Genomic DNA, 20,046 nt, shown 5'->3' on the forward strand with positions numbered 1-20,046 from the left:
TTAATTAAGGCCACGGCCGCTTCCTTCCAACTCCTAGGCCGTTCCTATCCCATCGTCGCCATAAGACCTATCTGTGTCGGTGCGACGTAAAGCCCCTAGCAAAAAAAACAACAACATAAAGTTCAAATTCAAACAAGTGTTATACGCCAATGAAAACTCCAAATTATATACAACAAAGAAAATTCACAATGTAAAATTTGACACTAAAAGGTCGTTCAAAGTATATTGGTCAAGGACCCGGGCATATAAGGTTCAATTCCAAAACGTGAAATCTACCTATTTATAACGGAGATCGTGATAAGTCGACTGTCATTTGCCCGTAGGCTGCGATTAAGAACTGTATTTTCATGAATACATAATGATCGATTCAAATATTGGTCTAACTACGCTAATTCCGAAACTGTCGGATATAAACATCATAAAAAGAACACTTTGTTCGGGACTGGCCTTAAATTTAAACTATCAAAAGAACACTGATTCTAATACACGATATCTGGACCGTGGGCATAAGACAGCGGTTTAGAAAACTCGCAATCCAACTACAGCGAACGGACTGTGGAACACTAATCAACACAAATAATTGAAAACATCATCACACCCATAAGACACATATAAACAATGAACGCAAATAAACCACATCTGAAAAAGAAAGACATAAATGCTACTTGTTCAGCATCTCGGATTGAGCGGCAATCGCGCTGAAGATCTGCAGAGTTCTCGTAAATAATCAGAGCCACATTACACAGGCTATTCTTCGCTACATGTTCCCAAACAGGTGGTCAGCTTGTTGGCAAGGGAACAAACAATCACAACCTTGGTCTGCGTCGCTCAAGCAATCCCCGAATACGACCCTTTCAAGTTAGCGGGACAATGCGTAAACTTTCACTCAAGGCCTTGAGCGGGATATACAGTATAAACACTTCGCTTTTTACCTGGGAAAAAATCTTGCCCAGCAGAAAGACCATCTCGGCTTATAGGCCCTTAAATATATCGTTATAACATCTGGTCTGGGGTATACATTCTCACAAACCAGGTACAACTCATTACTTTAGCCACGATACTATTTCCAATTATAGGCCTCAACACAATAATCGTGGCTCATCACGGCCTCGTATTCAATAGTCACCGGTTCAATTCTGGAACGCAGATAGGGTTTGCCTGCCACTTTTTATAAATTACCCTCACTAAATTCAACATCTGCCTCCGTAGTGTAACGGTTAGTGTTATTAGCTGCCGTCCTCGGGGGTCTGGGTTCGATTCCCGGTACTGCCAGAAATTTAAGAATGGCAGGAGGGCTGGTATGTGGTTGAAATGGTACATGCAGCTCACCTCCAATGGGGGTGTGCCTGAAAAGAGCTGCACCACCTCGGGATGAGGACACGAGTTTGCATTTACTAAATTCAACGATGGGGATAGCCCTTTCCACACATCGTCAGCTGAAAAGCATAGCCTGTCTGTAGATTAGTTCTTTTTTTTTAATAGTTGCTTTACGTCACACCGACACAAATAGGTCTTACGGCGACGATGGGATAGGGAAGGCCTAGGAGTGGGAAGGAAGTGGCCGTGGCCTCAATTAAGGTACAGCCCCAGCATTTGCCTGGTGTGAAAATGGGAAACCACGGAAAACCATCTTCAGGGCTGCCGACAGTGGGATTCGAATCCACTATCTCTCGGATGCAATAGATTAGTTCTACTTATCTTTAAGTTCCCGGTCCAGTGCCCTCCATTTTGCATATATGACTTTCACATCGCTTATAACTTAGTGTCTGCATGACACGAATACACATACGACAAATAATAATAATAATAATAATAATAATAATAATAATAATAATAATAATAATAATAATAATAATAATAATAAGCTACTCTACATCCTAACATAGCCTTCGTATCCCAACTCTAACTGACACTGAAATAAAACTAAAGTATAGCATGCATCCAGCCCCAAGCGTTATATACACAATAAACGAAAACAAACCAATGCCACTCTGGCTTACGTTACCATTACTATGTGCATTTAACTAAAGGGCCACATACGAATCTGATCACTACATTTCATGCTTATAAACAGTTCGACTTATCTTCATCTCCATTTCTGCCATTAGCGGTACCCTTGGAACCGCTGCATTGGTGTAATTTTTTCATGACAGCGTTGCTGACGACGGATTTAGGAGTCTGCTGGTTCAGTCCTTCTGATTCCATGATGTGCTGCGTTCGGTCACGTGCTGCAGATGTGTCCCTGTAACCTGGTAATCGTTGTCAATCTCAATTCTCTTCACCGCTTCTTTCTGCACGAATACACTGTCGTAACCCTGGAAAGGACACAATTGACAGTATCCCCTATCGGGACTTTAGTCCGGTCAGACGATAGCTACCAAATGAAGGGATACTTTCCGGTTCCGATCAAGTCCTTCTCAGCGGTTAGCCGTCATTAGCCGCACGCGGAATTATTACACAGAGTGAACTTGTGTTAAAACATGTACAGTGAGTCACCTTAATATTCGGACACCATATGACATGTGACAATCTGAACATTATATTTGTATTTTTTCATACATACAGAAAAGAAAGAGTGCCAATACAAACCCCAATATTTCCAACATTATTACATAATAATACAAGTGTCTCAGAACACAAATGACATGCAGATAAAAAGTCGTCACATTATCACATAATGAAACCACTTTAACATTCGGACACAAGGATCATAATGACCGAAACTGTAGCGTAACAAGGAACTGAAATCAATCTAGTACTCGGTGGCACTGCCACGGCTTTCAGTCGTTGTGGCATAGATCAAACTAACATTTCCGTGTCCTTAGGGGTAATATTAGCCCATTCTTGTAACGGTTTCCGTTGCAGTTCCTTCTTTGTCGTTATTCTGGAATTCTTCACCCTGTTGTCAAGTTCACTCCATAAATTGTCAATGGAATTGAGATCCGGGAACTGGGATGGAGTTTCAAGCACCTTTAGGCAGTTCAACAACAGCCACATTCGGACATTCCACACTTTATGCTTGGGACCATTATCTTGATAGAAATGAAAAATGTCCCTTATCTCAAGCTTTGTTTCACTTTGGTGTTTATTCTGCTTCAGGATGGCTAGATACTGTTTATGGTCCATTGTATGTTCACCAAACGACATTTCACCTACTCCAGAAGACGAAAAGCACGTCCATACCATTGCATTCCCGCCTCCATGTTTGACAGTTGGTTGCAAATGTTTCGGTTTTAATCGTCATTTGGTTTGTACCAAGCCATTCTCCTCCCATCCGATCCATAAATATTAAATTTGCTCTCATCACAAAATAACACACGTTTCCATCATTCTGTGTCCTTGTGTACATAATGCAAGCCAAACTTCAGTCTTTTCCTTCAGTTCACTTCACTGATAAATGGCTTTTTCCTGGACACCCTCCCGTTAAATCTGGCCTTTCGAAGATTCCTGCGCACAGTTTCAGGGTACACGGATTTACCAGCTTCCTCTTCTAGTTCCCGTGCAAGTTTTGGCACATTCAGTTTAGGATCGTACCCTATTTTTCTTAAGAGAAATCTCTCTCCACGGTCAGTTAGCTTTTACAGTTGACCCGTTTTGCGGTATAGACGCAATCCTGTCCTCTTCTTTAAATCGCCGTACAATGCCATTGGCAGTACTCTTACACATACACAACATCTGCGCCATATTTCTGCAACTACAACCCTTTGCATCGTGGAAAATAACCAGTAGGCGCTGTTCAACCGTGATTCTGCAGTGGAGTTCGGGGAAACGCATCCTACTCCTTACGTTTCTCCCTTGCCGCAATCGATTAAGGTAGTCACGTGTAAACGGAGTAACGACGTCGTGTCCGAATAATAAAGTGATGTGTAGTATATCATGATTTTCTTTTCTATCACTATCAGAACACTTCATAAATTCGCCTGACATTTAATTTTGTTGCGATACGTGGGCTATATACTCATGAATTGTTGGACGTGTGTTTGTTGTATATACATTTGTTTGCGAACTCATTATGTCAGGAAACAGTCCATTATCTGTGTTGTCCGAATATTAAGATGACCCACTGTACTTCGAAAATATCAAAAGGAACTGTCCCCTTCTTGGATCTGTGGGATATGGTTCTGTGACTAATATCCGGGATCGAATTCAAATTATTCCTGACCTGGATCTTTCGTGTTAGACGAAACCCTGGCGTTGTTCGGTAGTTCTCCGCTCTCAAATCTTTCGCTCTCTCTCTCTCTCTTGTATGCTGTTTGCCGACTCTCTCTCCTCCTCGCGCACCCAAACCATCGACGGGATTTACAACAGTAAACGTACGGTATCCTGCCTTGGTTCGTCTGCGGGAACAGCGCCACACCATGCTTGCTACGGGTTTGACACGTATATACACACAGCCACCCAGCGTTCCTAAGCTCGTTCCTCAGCCCTAAATTCAAAATGTTCCACAGTGTTAAACCAATTTAATTGTACCGTGCTTTCATACGATTCAACATGTATAATTGTTCCTTTGGTATAATAATAATAATAATAATAATAATAATAATAATAATAATAATAATAATAATAATAATAATAATAATAATAATAATAATAATATAAAGTGTTATGCGTGGTGTGTGAGTTGCGGGGATGTTGAGAATAACACAAACACCCAGCCCCGGGCCATTGGAATTAACCAATGAAGGTTAAAATCCCCAACCCGGCCGGGAATCGAACCCGGCACCCTCTGAAGCGAAGGCCAGTACGCTGACCATTCAGCTAACGAATCGGACGTTCCTTTGGTGAAAGTGTTATTGTATATTAAGTTATTGAATCAAATTCTCAAAAACTATTATTATCGCAGTCAAGTTGTTAAATTGTCAACCTTTACTACTTTGCCAAAATATACTCAGAGATTATCGAAAACTTACCATTTAGTAGCTGTTTATTTTTAAATTTTGTTTTCTGCCCCCAATATATCCCCCAGACTCCTGGTATATTTTCTTGTCTATAAATATTTATGCCCCCACCACATTTCTATTTCCCAATCGTCGCTACTGTTTACCGAACCAAAGAATTGGACTGTTTAATATTATTTAGGCCTACTTTAGAACTAACATCCTGCTTTTAGAGGACATGCTCTATTTCAAAAACCGTGTTTGTGACGTCGTAGACAATATGGCTGCCTTTCTTTCATGTCCCGGGCTGAGTGGCACAGACGATTGAGGCGCTGACTGCAACTTGACAGGTTCGATCCTGGCTCAGTCCGGTGGTATTTGAAAGTGCTCAAATATGTCAGCTCATGTCGGTAGATTTACTGGCACGTAAAAGAACTCCTGCGGGACTAAATTTCTGCATCTCGACGTCTCCGAAAATCGTAAAAAGTAGTTAGTGTAACAAATAAGAGCACTATTATTATTATTTATTTCATGTAGATATATTAATCATTGAAATGAAATGGCGTATGGCTTTTAATGCGGGAGTGTCCGAGGACATGTTTGGCTCGCCAGGTGCATGTCTTTTGATTTGACGCCTGTAGGCACCCTGCGCGTCGTGATGAGGATGAAATTATGATGAAGACGACATATCCACCCATCCCCCGTGGCAGCGGAATTAACCAATGATGGTTAAAATTCCTGACCCTGCCGTGCAGTGGCTCTCAGGAACAAATGAGCACGTGAACACCCAGTTTTAATACATCTTTAAGCATTCATGGATAGTTTAAAACTTTCTTTCGACCTGATTTCGACAATCGATCGAAACCATTCGACTTATATCGAAGCTCCGTTACACCGACAGTTGTTCGCTTTGACTGACAGTGCAGGGAGCACACTGGATAATGCGCTGTTGTGCTGAAGACTATACGCATGCGCAAAGCAGATGACGTCATGGTTTATGCACTGATATTCCCATTAGCGAGGAGCACGGTAAGGTATGTGCCTTGCCGTCTAGAGCCACCCTCAAACCAGTGGCAGTATTACAGTTGACCACGTCCCCTATTACGGTTAGCCACAGCCTCCCAGGAGCTACTATTGCATCACATTACCGGCAGATTTCGCTAGTAATTCTGAGTAGACCGAGCGAGTTGGCCGCGCGCGTAGAGGCGCGCGGCTGTGAGCTTGCATCCGGGAGATCGTGGGTTCGAGCCCCACTGTCGGCACCCCTGAAGATGGTTTTCCGTGGTTTCCCATTTTCACACCAGGAAAATGCTGGGGATGTACCTTAATTAAGGCCACGACCGTTTCCTTCCAACTCCTAGGCCTTTCCTATCCCATCGTCGCCATAAGACCTATCTGTGTCGGTGCGACGTAAAGCAACTAGAAAATAATAATAATAATAATAATAATAATAATAATAATAATAATAATAATAATAATAATCTGAGTAGGCATTTTCTACCTCGTTCTGAACAGCTGTTCGTAATCGCGGGAAGAAGTTTGCTTTACCTTTTGACTGGACAATCTTTTCAAGTGAAATTTATTTGAGTGTTGTGTTTTGCTTCTCTGTTTGTATGGTTTGTAACCATGGTATTCTTTGTGCAAGAGGAAATGAATTCAGTTCAGGTAATTTTAACCAGTGAAATATTAACCTCAGCATATGTTTGAAATTAAAAGGCTTGGATCGGACAGACCGGCTTTGATTATCGAAAAAGTTTTAAAAACTGACAAACGCGAGTATAGGCGTAAGTTTAAGAGAGAAGTGTACGAAACACGCAAGTGGCTCTGTGGATGTAGATCTAGGAATGCGCTTGTTTGTTTGCCCTGTATATAGTTCAACAAAGAGAGGAGTGTATGGAATTCAGCTGGGTGCACAGACTTTGCTCTTTTGAGTGCAAAAATAAATAAATAAATAAACATGAAAATTCTCATGCACACAAAAACGCAAGTATTTAATTCCCTATGCTAGTGTTGTCTATAATTTCCAAGACGAGAATAATTAACATGTGATACAGTAGAATCCTGAATAACCCAGATAATGTGGAGACTATTGGGGTCAATTCGGAAATAATTATTTTTAAAAAATCGACCGGTAAATGCGGTACACATTATTTCTATGCTTCTCGTCATATCCAGGTGAACTTCGTGCTATTTAAAAAACAAGAATAGTGCTCGCATCCTTCAATGTTCACAGTGCAGTAAAGTTATTATGAATTTTACTTTTGTTCTACACTAACATAGTCCGCCCCGTGGTGTAGGAGTAGCGCGCTTGCCTCTTACCCGGATGCTCCAGGTTCGATTCCCGGCCAAGTACGTGATTTTTACCTGGATTTGAGTGCTGGTTCGAGGTTCACTCACCCTACGTGATTACAATTGAGGAGCTATCTGACGGTGAGATGGCGGCCCCGGTCTATAAAGCCAAGAATAACGGCCAAGAGTATTCGTCGTGCTGACCACACGACACCTCATAATCTGCAGGCCACGGGGCTGACGAGCGGTCGCTTGGTAGGCAATGGGGTCTGGTTTTGTTCTACACTAACACCCAGGTGAACTTCGTGCTATTTAAAACCAAGAATAGCACTCGCATCCTTCAGTATTCGCAGTGTAGTAAAGTTATTATGAATTTTACTTTTTGTTCTACACTAACAGATTAGTCTAGTACAAAATTTAACCTTGGTTACAGGGGTTCTACCATATTATTTGTGAAAAAGGAACCGTGCAGTGAACTTTTAGTGTAGTGATTTATGTATCTAGGTTATTTTTTTTGCTGATTTGAGACATGAACGAAAATGTTGTTGTGAACCCCCTAAAAATTTTGTCACGAGCCGCCACTGCTGCCGGGAATCGAACATGGGGTTCCTGTGACCAATGTACAGCACGCTAACCATTTAGCCATGAAGGCGGGCTGATAATTATTAACGATGATTTATAATCATTATGAAGACATTATTATTATTACTTATGATTAATCATTAATCTAAGGAATTCTTCATATTTTCGAGTGTGGCTTAGGGATTGGTATGTTAGCCGTGAAAATGTGCATATAGTTTTCTTTCATCCTTACATGACTGAGGTGAAAAAAATCAACAGATTTTTCTGATCATTGGAAAAATTCGTGAACGAAAGGTTAAAATGCTACTGACGAACGGGCAGTGAGAAATGAGTTAATGTTGAGACAGAGACTCTGAAGTTGAGTTCTGCAGTATACGGAAGTGAGTGAACTCGCCGGAGATCTTCGAAGCTCAACTAATTAGAAGACCAGCAGCTCCTGTGACACGCTAGTCAGTCCTTGGGGTCGGCTCCGTAACCAGAGCATGGTGTCAGTCCCGCTCACCCATCATCTGTCTGACATCCAGACGTGCGCTTATGGCAATACAGGTGTTCTCACTTGAAGCAGCCTATTTCAGGAAATACAGTAAGAACCGTAAGGCGGAACAGTTTTGTCACATGGTGTCTTCATGGTTGGATTTCTCTTACATGGTCTCTCCTTTCCTCACGATCTGAGTGCGAATTACTCGTGTCTAAGAATGGGAAATAATAAGAAAAATGAACCAATAAACGATAAAATGCTAGCAGCTTGGTTGAATACAATTTCATACATACATACATCATTATAGACCGTTATGCCTTTCAGCGTTCAGTCTGCAATCCTCTGTGAATTTCCTAAACGTCGCCACAATCCTCTATATTTAAAACTATACTGCTAATAATAAGAGTTGGTCTGACATTTCTTAGAGGGAGGTCCGTTTACTGCCTGCCGAGGCGGGATAAAGGGAGTGGCTGCGTGGTTGCCATGGAAACGAGGGTGGAGCGACTGTGGTTGCCATGGAGATAAAACTTCAGGGCAGCTCGTCTTGCTGGGAGTTGCCAAACCTGTCACTGTTACTGATAAGAACCTGATTGTTTGTATAAGAGTGATCGCAAATGGGACGACACCGCCTGGCCAGGTAGTTTACAACAGATCACAGCGGTCAGAATGAAGGAGGGAACAAGCGAGCCGGAAGCGAGGGGTAAGAGTATGTAGAAAGGAATGCTGGAATGTGGCAACATCGTGAAATGGCACGTGCAGTGCTCCTCCCTCCAACCTTACCTGTCAGACGCCAACTTTAGTTAAGTCTAGTATAGTGCTGTGGCCTCATTTAGGTCTATACCTCTTATCTTTAAATCGTTCGAAAATGAGTCTAACCATCGTCGTCTAGGTCTCCTTCTACTTTTCTTACCCTCCGGAACAGAGTCCCTTATTATCCTAGGTAACCTCCTCCATTCACCTCACACGACCCCACCACCGAAGCTGCTTTATGCGTACACCTTCATCCATCGAGTTCATTCCTAACTTACTCTTTATCTCTTTATTTCCGGTGACCCTCCTGCTATTGTTCCCACCTGTTTGTACCAGCAATCATTCTCGCTTCTTCTGTCATATCTGTTACGTCTCATTTATGAATAAGATATCGTGAGTCCAACCAGCTTTCACTCCCGTAAAGCAAAGTTGGTCTAAAAAACAGACCGATGTATAGATAGTTTCGTCCGGGAGCTGACATCCTTCTTACAGAATACTTTGATCGCAACTGCGAGCTCACTGAATTAGCTGTACTGCACTTTGATTCAATCTCACTTGCTATATTACCATACTCATTTCATCTGTTTTCAAGTTGCAGGCTTTCGGCACAATCTACCATTAAGATCACGTCGTTAGCATAGGCCAGACTGCTTAACTACATTTCCACCTAACTGAATCCCTCCTTGCCACCTCATACCTTTCAGCAGATGAGCCATGTAAACTTCGAACAACAAAGTTGAAAGATTACATCCTTGTCTAACCACTGTAAGTACCCTGAACCAGTACTCATTTCAACCATCAGTTCTCACTGAAGCCCAATTGTCCACGTAAATGCCTTTTATTTCTTCCCTTAATCCCGTAATCCCCTAGTTTGGTGAACGTATTTTCCCACGGTACCCTGTTATATGTTTTCTCTGGATCTTCTTCTTTATCTGTTTACCCTCCAGGGTCGGTTTTTCCCTCGGACTCAGCGAGGGATCCCACCTCTACCGCCTCAAGGGCAGTGTCCTGGAGCTTCAGACTCTTGGTAGGGGGATAGGCTACAACTGGGGAGGATGACCAGTACCTCGCCCTGGCGGGCTCACCTGCTATGCTGAACAGGGGCCTTGTGGGGGAATGGGAAGATTGGGAGGATAGACAAGGGAGAGGGAAGGAAGCGGCCGTAGCCTTAAGTTAGGTAGCATCCCGGCATTTGCCTGGAGGAGAAGTGGGAAACCACAGAAAACCACTTCCAGGATGGCTGAGGTGGGAATCAAACCCACCTCCACTCAGTTGACCTACCGAGCCTGAGCGGACCCCGTTCCAGCCCTCATACCACTTTTCAAAATTTCGTGGCAGAGTCGGGAATCGAACCCGGGACTCGGGTGGTGGCAGCTAATCACACTAACCACTACACCACAGATACTCTCAAATCTTTCCAGCCTCAAAGTTTGCAACATTTTCGTAACAGTACTCTTTTGTCGGAAATCAACCAGAACAAACCGTGCTGCTTTTCTTTGGATTTTTTTCTTTTCTAGAATCATGTAATTCTGGTGAGGGTCCCTTGCACCGGAATTATCCTCTAATTGGGGCTCTTGGCAGTGACTTTTACGTCCTTAATAAACGCCTAAATACCCTCATATGAAGAGATCTGTAACCTTTATTTACAATTCCGTTTATGTGATTACTCAAATGTCATTGTTGTGTTATCCATACCTACTTTAAACGCTGTTTTGGTAATTAATTAACCAAACTAATGCATTATCTAGTGACCGACTTCTTGTTTGTTGTGCAGTATTTCAATTATTTTCTACAAAATACTTTATTTGTTTAGAATTTGTTTTACGTCGCACCGACGCAGATACGTCTTATGGCGACGATGGGACTGGAAAGGGCGACGAGTGACAAGGAAGTGACCGTGGCCTTGATTAAGGTACGGGTGAGGTAAGGTAAACATTTGCCAGGTGTGAAAATGGGAAACCACGGAAAACCATCTTCAGGGCTGCCCATAGTGGGGTGCGAACCTACTATCTCCCGGATGTAAACTCATAGCTGCGCGCCCCTAACCACATGGCCAACTCGCCCTGTAAAGTACTTTTTAACATTAATCTTGGAGTTCCAGAAGGAAAGTAATCTAATATGCAAAGGTTTCACGTCAAAATGAAGTTATTTAGATGACTCTCTAACCTTGAACAGTTGTCAGCTGATCCCCTATGAATTCCACCATTTTGGTTTTGATATCACCGTCTTGGTTTAACACGTCAGGCGTGCTTAGTACAGAGCCCACAGGCGCCCATACCCGGGGGCAAGGCGGGGCCGCGGCGCCCCTCTAGCTTTCAGGGAAAGGCAAAAGTCTAGTGTAGTCACGTGTTTTCTTTTCAAGAAAATTATTTAAAAGTCAGTATTACGTGAAAGCGGTAGTACCGTCCCACACCAACAGGCAGGGGATACCGTGGGTTATTCTACCGCAGAATACAAATCGCCATTTATCTTCCAAAATATTAAAATTACTAGCTGTAGTACCCGGCGTTGCCCGGATAGTTTCTGAATATTTACCTTTAACATTTGCGTTACCTGTCAATTATGTGTGAAGTGAATTTTTATAGAATTCCTTTTTGACTTTCAGATTGATATGTTACGATCTATTGTGTAGTTTTAGAATTATTTAGGAGTGTTTGATTTCAAGTTTTAGATTATTTAATTTTCGAGTAAAATGAAACGAAGTGGCGTATGGCTTTTAGTGGCGGGAGTGCCCAAGGACAAGCGCGTCGTGATGAGGATGAAATGATGATGAAGACGACACATACACCCAGCCCCAGTGCCAGCGGAATTAACCAATTATGGTTAAAATTCTCGAGCCTGCCGGGAATCGAACCCGGGACCCCTGTGGCCAAAGGCCAGCACGCTAACCATTTAGCCATGGAGCCTTTCGAGTAAAACTTCGTCCTTGTGGAAGCTCGAATCGACTGGGAAGTATTTGATCCCGTCAAAAATTAATAAGTGATAACTAAATGTATTTAGCCGTCGCACTATTGATACGATGTACAGGATTTCAACTGTCAATGAGACTGTTCTCCACTCGCCCCCCACCCCTAAGAGATAAAATATCTGGATTGTCACCATTCATCTCAGTGACCCCGAAAACTGTAGATTCGACATTTTCGATTATTTTTATATCTCACTCCCCTCTTACCCTCGCCCTCGCCCCAAAGGAGGCTGAACATGAACTTTAAAAAATTAGGAGTGTCACTATTCATTTCAGCAACCACAAAAACTATGGATTCGGTACTATTCTGCCCATAAAGGTGCTAGGGGTGTCTTACCCCCACGCGGTTTGTCTCCTGACAGTAATTGATAAGTGTACCAAGTTTGGTGAATTGCTCCAGTGCTTTAGGAGGAGATGTGTCATTTACACACACACACACACACACACACACACACACACACACACACACACACACACACACACACACACACACACGAATTTTATATATAGTAATAAGAAGATTTTTATATCTCACCCCCTCCACCCCCGCACTTGGACTAGTAAAAAATCCGGAGTAATACTATTCATCCCAGAGACCCTGAAATCTATGGATTCGAAACCGTTTTTAATTATTTCTATATCTCACCTCCCTACGCTCCCCACCTAAAACGGAGCTGAACTTAAAAAAATTCTGGAGTATTACTTTTCAACTCAGCGACCCCGAAAACTATGAATACGACACTATTATCGATTATTTTTATAACTGACCCCTTAAACCCCCTCTCTTAAAGGCGCCAGGGATGGCTTACTCCCACAGTGCTCGTCTCCCGATAGTAAGTAATACGCGTACCAAGTTTGGTTGAAATTGCTCCAGTGGTTTAGGAGGAGATGTGCCATTTACACACACATCCATTTTTATATATAGTAAGGCTTTTATACTTCACCCCCTTTCCATCCCTACCCAAAGGAGTCCTATGAGTGCCTTACACAACAGTATATTTTTTCCAGATAGTAAGTCTTATGTGTACCAATTTTGGTTGGCAGCTATGCCCAAACGTACATGCATAATCTCGCTGCTCTAGAATCCTGGAGCTGACGTTGCCATGGTTACGGCAGTTCATTTCTTTTATCCGATTCCTAGAGCAAGGGTAGTGTGGAACCAATATCTCCGTAACGGTTGGTTTTAGGGCCTTAAAACATGGTTTTCGGGCCCGTTGGGCTTACCGAGTTTTGTTCTTTGCGTCAAGAGGATTAAATTGAGCTTTGTCCCGTCCTTATACGACACATTCGATATTTTGCCCATATTAGTCTATTATTTTTATATCTGCCCCGCGTGCGCCCCACCTCGAATTGTTTTGAAAATAAAATACAGCCCATGTTACTCACTGGCATTGTAGCTTTCTATAGGTGAAGTAATTTTTAAAATCGGTTTAGTAGTTTGTGAGTCTATTCGTTACAAACAAACAAATTTTTCCTCTTTATAATAGGCCTATTAGTATAGACTACGTACCCCAAGGTCTGGGCCCCCCTCTAGAAAGTGTAATACGGGCGCCCATGACAGAGCCAGTTGAAGGAAGTATAGTCTTGTGGAGCGGGGCTACTGTTCGTGTCAGATTATTGTTTAGGAGGTTTAATTGTTCCCCAGTTCGTGATGATAATGAAATCTGTGTTTAATTCTGGGAGTGATGCCACATTGAATTGATTATAGCCAATAGCAGTGTTCGTTCATCCGGCTACTTTGGGAGATGTCGTTCGTTTACTAATAAACATATCGTACTTATTAGGATGGGTAGGTTGGTGTGCCCTTCCCCCACTCCCACACCTCTAAGACATTTGATAGGGAAGATCATGGGAGACTATTGGCAAAATTGAGTGCAATTGGACTCGACAAAAGAGTGACTGAATGGGTGGCTCTGTTTCTAGAAAATAGAACTCAGAGAATTAGAGTAGGTGAAGCTTTATCTGTCCCTGTAATAATTAAGAGGGGAATTCCTCAAGGCAGTATTATTGGACCTTTATGTTTTCTTATATATATCAATGATATGTGTAAAGAAGTGGAATCAGAGGAAAACCTTTTTGCAGATGATGTTATTCTGTACAGTGTAATAAATAAGTTACAAGATTGTGAGCAACTGCAACATGACCTCGATAATGTTGTGAGATGGACAGTAGGCAATGGTATGATGATAAACGGGGATAAAAGTCAGGTTGTGAATTTCACAAATACAAAAAGTCCCCTCAGTTTTAATTACTGCGTTGATGGGATGAAAGTTCCCTTTGAGGATCATTGTAAGTATCTAGGTATTAATATAAGGAAAGATCTTCATTGGGGTAATCACATAAATATGATTGTAAATACAGGGTACAGATCTCTGCACATGGTAATGAGGGTATTTAGGGGTTGTAGTGAGGATGTAAAGGAGAGAGCATATTTGTCTCTGGTACGACCCCAACTAGAGTACGGTTCCACTGTATGGGACCCTCACCAGGATTACTTGATTCAGGAACTGGAAAAAATCCAAAGAAAAGCAGCTCGATTTGTTCTGGGTGATTTCCGACGAAAGAGTAGCGTTACAAAAATGTTGCAAAGTTTGGGCTGGGAAAACTTGGGAGAAAGGAGACGAGCTGCTCGACTAAGTGGTATGTTCCGAGCTGTCAGGGGAGAGATGGCGTGGGAGGAAATCAGTAGACGAATAAGTTTGATGGGCGTCTATTTTAAATAGGAAAGATCACAATATGAAGATAACGTTGGAATTCAAGAGGACAAATTGGGGCTAATATTCGTTTATAGGTAGGGGAGTTAGGGACTGGAATAACTTACCAAGGGAGATGTTCAATAAATTTCCATTTTTTTTAAATCATTAAAGAAAAGGCTAGGAAAACAACAGATAGGGGGAATCTGCCACCAGGGCGACTGCCCTAAATGCAGATCAGTAGTGATTGATTGATTGATTGATTGATTGATTGATTGATTGATTGATTGATTGATTGATTGATTGATTGATTGATTGATTGATTGATTGATTGATTGATTGATTGATTGATTGATTGATTGATTGACCTCTCAGTACTGGCAACGAACACTTCTGTCTGTCTAACATATAATACGCGGTACAATTTATAAGATTCAATAAACTGTATATTTCAAAATCGTGGAAAATGCTGGAGTTTCACCCGAAATAAGTACGTTTTCTGCACTAAATTCTGTTTTCTGACATTTTTCCAAAGCTTGGAGGGGGTCGCGATTTCGTAAACTGAAAATATGATCGCATTATTCGTAGGTCGTTTTATCACTCAAAACTATAGAAAGTCACACCATCCTCTGCCTTCCGTTCTTACCGTAAATAGGCAACTTAATATCTCCATTTACAAAGTTCAGCTGATGTCCTTTCTCCAAGGTTTCAAACCGCATGCAACAAACACAATGTGCCCGACAATAATGGCACAAGTGGAGACGAAGTATATCAAGGATTCTTGACAGGCACGACAATGGATAACAATGATGCAGCGTTTATGCGCAAGGAAGATAGAACAAAAAGAATTAAAAATGGCGGACAGCACAGAAAATAAACACAAGAAAAAGTTTGATCATGAAAGTAGGGACATCAGCTTCCTGACTTCGATTTCTAAGTAGTCAGAACAGAATTTAAGAAAATATGGATTTCCCGGTTAAAACGATGTCCTACCAATACATTTAATATCACTTAGACATAGTAAAGGAAATGTGCAAATTATCTCCATATTAACGAAACTTGTGTGCCTTTTATATTAGATAGAGGCAATACGTGTACTTTCAGCATCGTTGCAAATAATGCCCACAAGACCTCTCATATATTGTTGACAACGGTTAACTGGTTGGTTTCCATGGTTTAGTTTCACGGTTCAATTTCTGACGTCGTACATTTTTTTGTATTTTTCTTTACATGAGACTTGCCAAGTTTTTCTCGTCCGTTTCCGTTGAATAACTGAAGATGCTGCAAGTGTTCTCGGATGTAGAGTCTTGCGAAGAGTCCGAGGAATCATGGTCAGAGTATCCTCGCCATTGGCCTCTCACTGTTCGCAGCAAACTCCTGTACGTGGTAAGGAGGATGGTACAGTAATGTTAGGATGAAATACTACTTTTAATAATTTATTATAATTTTGCTATCTAGCACATTGCTTTTATTGAAATTATCTATTTAATTTTATTTACACCAGTACACTAAATGTACGTTATAGAACACTACCCGTATATCTACGTCCAATTTCGCGATTAAAGCGTGTATAGATGAATCAGTTATCTTAATATTCGCGCGCGACCACAATCTTGAACATAGGAAAATGGTCCATCCTTAGATCTCAAAGTGTGGGGTATTTATGGAGCGTATAATGCGAGATACTATTGAAGGATTATTCTTGCATCAAGCCAGTGTATCTGGAAGTTCAACTGGCTGACACCAGTTGACTGGCCTGCAATGTTTTGTAGCACGCACACACTGAGGTTAGTAACCAATGCAGGCTTGAGGGCCAGTTACAGTGTATCCTCTAACTGGTATTTTTCTCTGTAATATGGCAATATATATGTTTCTTTTAGTCGTCAACTTCGGCTTGTTGAGTTGGATGCGACTCGGATCTTTTCGTGAGGTCTAGAATATACGAGTAGCTTGCCTTTCCCTTTAGGTCTCTTTCATACTGCTTTCCATGCACTCCATTCCACTCCACCAGATGTGTAGAAAGAGGCCCGGAGCATTCACACGAGACACTTCGGGTGGCGCCACGGACGCCACCTCCATGCACTCTCGTCAACAGCAGGCCGCTGTCAACCGGCCTGAAGTCTCTTCCACTCTTCAGACGGTCAACAATGTGCACCACAAGTTCGAAGATTTTGTCTCAAAATGTCCGTGGAATACATTTTCTCATGTTGGTGTCTCGACGCCGTAAACTAGCTTCAAGGATTGACAATAATTCATCAAACGAATTCCCACTCATACGGAAGTTTTTAAAGAACTGGTACATTCATCTAGAAGAAAACATTGAGCTTCTCATTCTAGGCAATATGACTTCAATGGGTGGATCCAATGAACCCCAGTACCCTTCTTTCTTCTCAATATTTCTTTCGTAAGATTATAAATCCGAAGGATAATGTTCGCATCTCTGGTCCAAAGTCAAACTGAGACGCAAAAGATGTGGTGGGGACGAAGTTGCCAGCAAGTTACCGGAAGTGGACAGTAAGGAAAAACAGACTGAGAAGTGGAGTGGAGTGTAGTGGAGTGGAGTGACGTGACGTGACGTGACGTGACGTGACGTGGAAAGCAGTGAATCTTGTGGAAGGGGCCTTAATGGCGATCATATCAATTCTCCTTGTGCTGCCATTTGTTGCAGTTAAAACTGTAATACAATACTACTTCTTCTTTTTCTGCCGCTTTTCCCACACCTGTGGGGTCGCGGGTGCGAACTGTGTGTGTGTGTGTTTTACGGCTGGATGCCCTTCCTGACGCAACCCTATAATACAGGGATGTAATCACTATTGCATGTTCCTGTGGTGGTTGGTAGTGTAGTGTGTTGTGTGAATATGAAGAGGAAAGTGTTGGGACAAACACAAATATCCAATCCTCGGGCCAGAAGAATTAATCAGAGGCGATTAAAATACCCGAGCCGGCCAGGAATCGAACCCGGGATCCTCTGAATCGAAGGTCTCAACGCTGACCATTCAGCCAATGAGTCGGACAAAACTGTAATAGCCGGGCTGAGTGGCTCAGACGGTTAAGGCGCTGGCCTTCTAACCCCAACTTGGCAGGTTGGCTCAGTCCGGTGGTATTTGAAGGTGCTCAAATACGACAGCCCTGTGTCGGTAGATTTACTGGCACGTAAAAGAACTCCTGCGGGACTAAATTCCGGCACCTCGGCGTCTCCGAAGACCTTAAAAAGTAGTTAGTGGGACGTAAAACAAATAACATTATATATTATAACATATTATTATTAAAACTGTAATACATACATACATACATACATACATACATACATACATACATACATACATACATACATACATACATACATACATACATACATACATATCTTTATTGCCCACCCTAGTGTACACCATCGGCTTACAGGCAATAAAGACAGACAGAGCGAAACAAAGGAAAACAAGCAATAATAGCAACTACATCTCTCTTAAAACTACTTAACTACATTTACTACCTCTACATCTACTCAGTATCATCCCACACGTACGCGGATAGCCAGCACACATGCAGGACGATACCGCACTACTAACTACCCAAAGCCCAACCCCTGACTACCACCTAAAAAAATAATTTAAAAAAATTAATTAGACTGGTCGCTGCAACAGCCCTGGCATGGAACACACGCCCACCAACCCGTCTACAGCAGCCACCAGCCTTGCCACGTGAGAACTGGTATCGTATCTCACCGACCCTCGCTGACAAACACTGTGTTCCTTTCCTTATCATGTGTTACAAGCCACCCTGGCTGAAACCAGACCCAACAGGTAGCCTGCAACACACTTCCGCTATGTACGTCACACATACTCTTGACCATTGTCAGCACACTACCTTCCCTATCCTTTTCATTTCCGTGCAGACATGCTCAAGTCTAACTTCTTTGGAGTGGGGTCAAGTCCCCCACCCCTCCCTCTTCCCTTGATACGTCACCCTCACCTCTCACGCACTACTTCCGCTATCTACATCTCACCTTATAAAACTTAAGACTTAAACATCAGCTAACAACCATTTAAAATCCCTCATCAACGCACCTAAAACAATTAACACTTTTTTTTTTTTACACAGACAAACTTTTTTCATTCGAAGTCCATTAGTTCACTCAGTCTTCTCCACCTACCGCACCACACTTCATATATCAAACCTACTCACCTTATTAAGCTTCAGACTTAAACATCAACTAACAATCATTTTATATCGCACTTAAAACAATTTGACTTTTTTTTTAACATTTCACTTACACACAAACAAAGAGTTTCCATTCCAAATCCATTAGTTCACTCCGTCTTCTCAGTCTACAACACCTCAATTCCATCAAACTGTTAGATCCCATTTCTTCCATCCTATTAAACATAAACATCAAGAATCCCTCAATTTTACACCCCTCATCAAGGCATCTACACCATTTTAAATTTTTTTAATTTTTTTATGACCTACATTCATAATTTCCATACTGCCAACATTTTCTTCTTAACTACATTCCCACTTAATCTATCACAATTCTATCACATATACCTTCTTTATACTCCCTCCTCGCACAAATACACTTAAACAATCCATTTTTTCACTCCTCATTTACACACCAACAGACAGTACTCCATTCCAAGTCCATTAGTTCACTCAGTCAACTCGCTTTTTTGTTTTATTAATTTTTTAATTTTTTTTTTACTTCCACCTAAGCTTTACACTACCCTCAAACCTACTCAACCTCCCCTTTTCTCAACGCTTACCTAATTTTCTCAGGCTTTCCCTTTGCCCCAGGCGGATCACCTTTCCACAGGGCAAAGTGTTCTCCCCCTTTCCCCTAACACTACAGCCCCCTCTTCTGATATCATGATTACCATGATACCCTTCCCGCATTTGCTCAGGGCGGATATCCATTCCTCTGAGCAGAATGCCTTCCCCCTTTCTCCCTCAGCACGAACCACATTATCTGCACAACCCCTGTTACTCCCTCAATTTCTTTATAAATATAGCTCTGGCCACATTTAAGAATTTCGCTATATTCGTTCCTTTCTCCTACTCTCTACATAACCAAGATATTATCTTATAGCTTTCCCCTACCATATGCAGCTCCTTCTTACTTAGTAGTTTGATCTTTATCTCCACCAAAGGTCGGCATTGATTAAAAATATGCAGGTCCTCCCACTTCTCTCCACATAACACACATCTATCCCTATTCTCACTACCTACCCACCCCCTATTCCTCGGTACACCCAATACCCACCAATACAAACCTCTCTTATCCCTTCTACCCTCAAACTCCGTTTTCGGGTTTATTACTTCCACCAATTTATTTAATACTGATAAAGAGACTCTCTCTCTACATTCCCCTATTAAGCTCTGTCTTTCAATATCTAGTAGTCTTCCCTTTATCCTTTC

This window comes from Anabrus simplex, chromosome 6 (genome assembly GCF_040414725.1).
Source record: "Anabrus simplex isolate iqAnaSimp1 chromosome 6, ASM4041472v1, whole genome shotgun sequence".
Classification (NCBI taxonomy): Eukaryota; Metazoa; Arthropoda; class Insecta; order Orthoptera; family Tettigoniidae; genus Anabrus; species Anabrus simplex.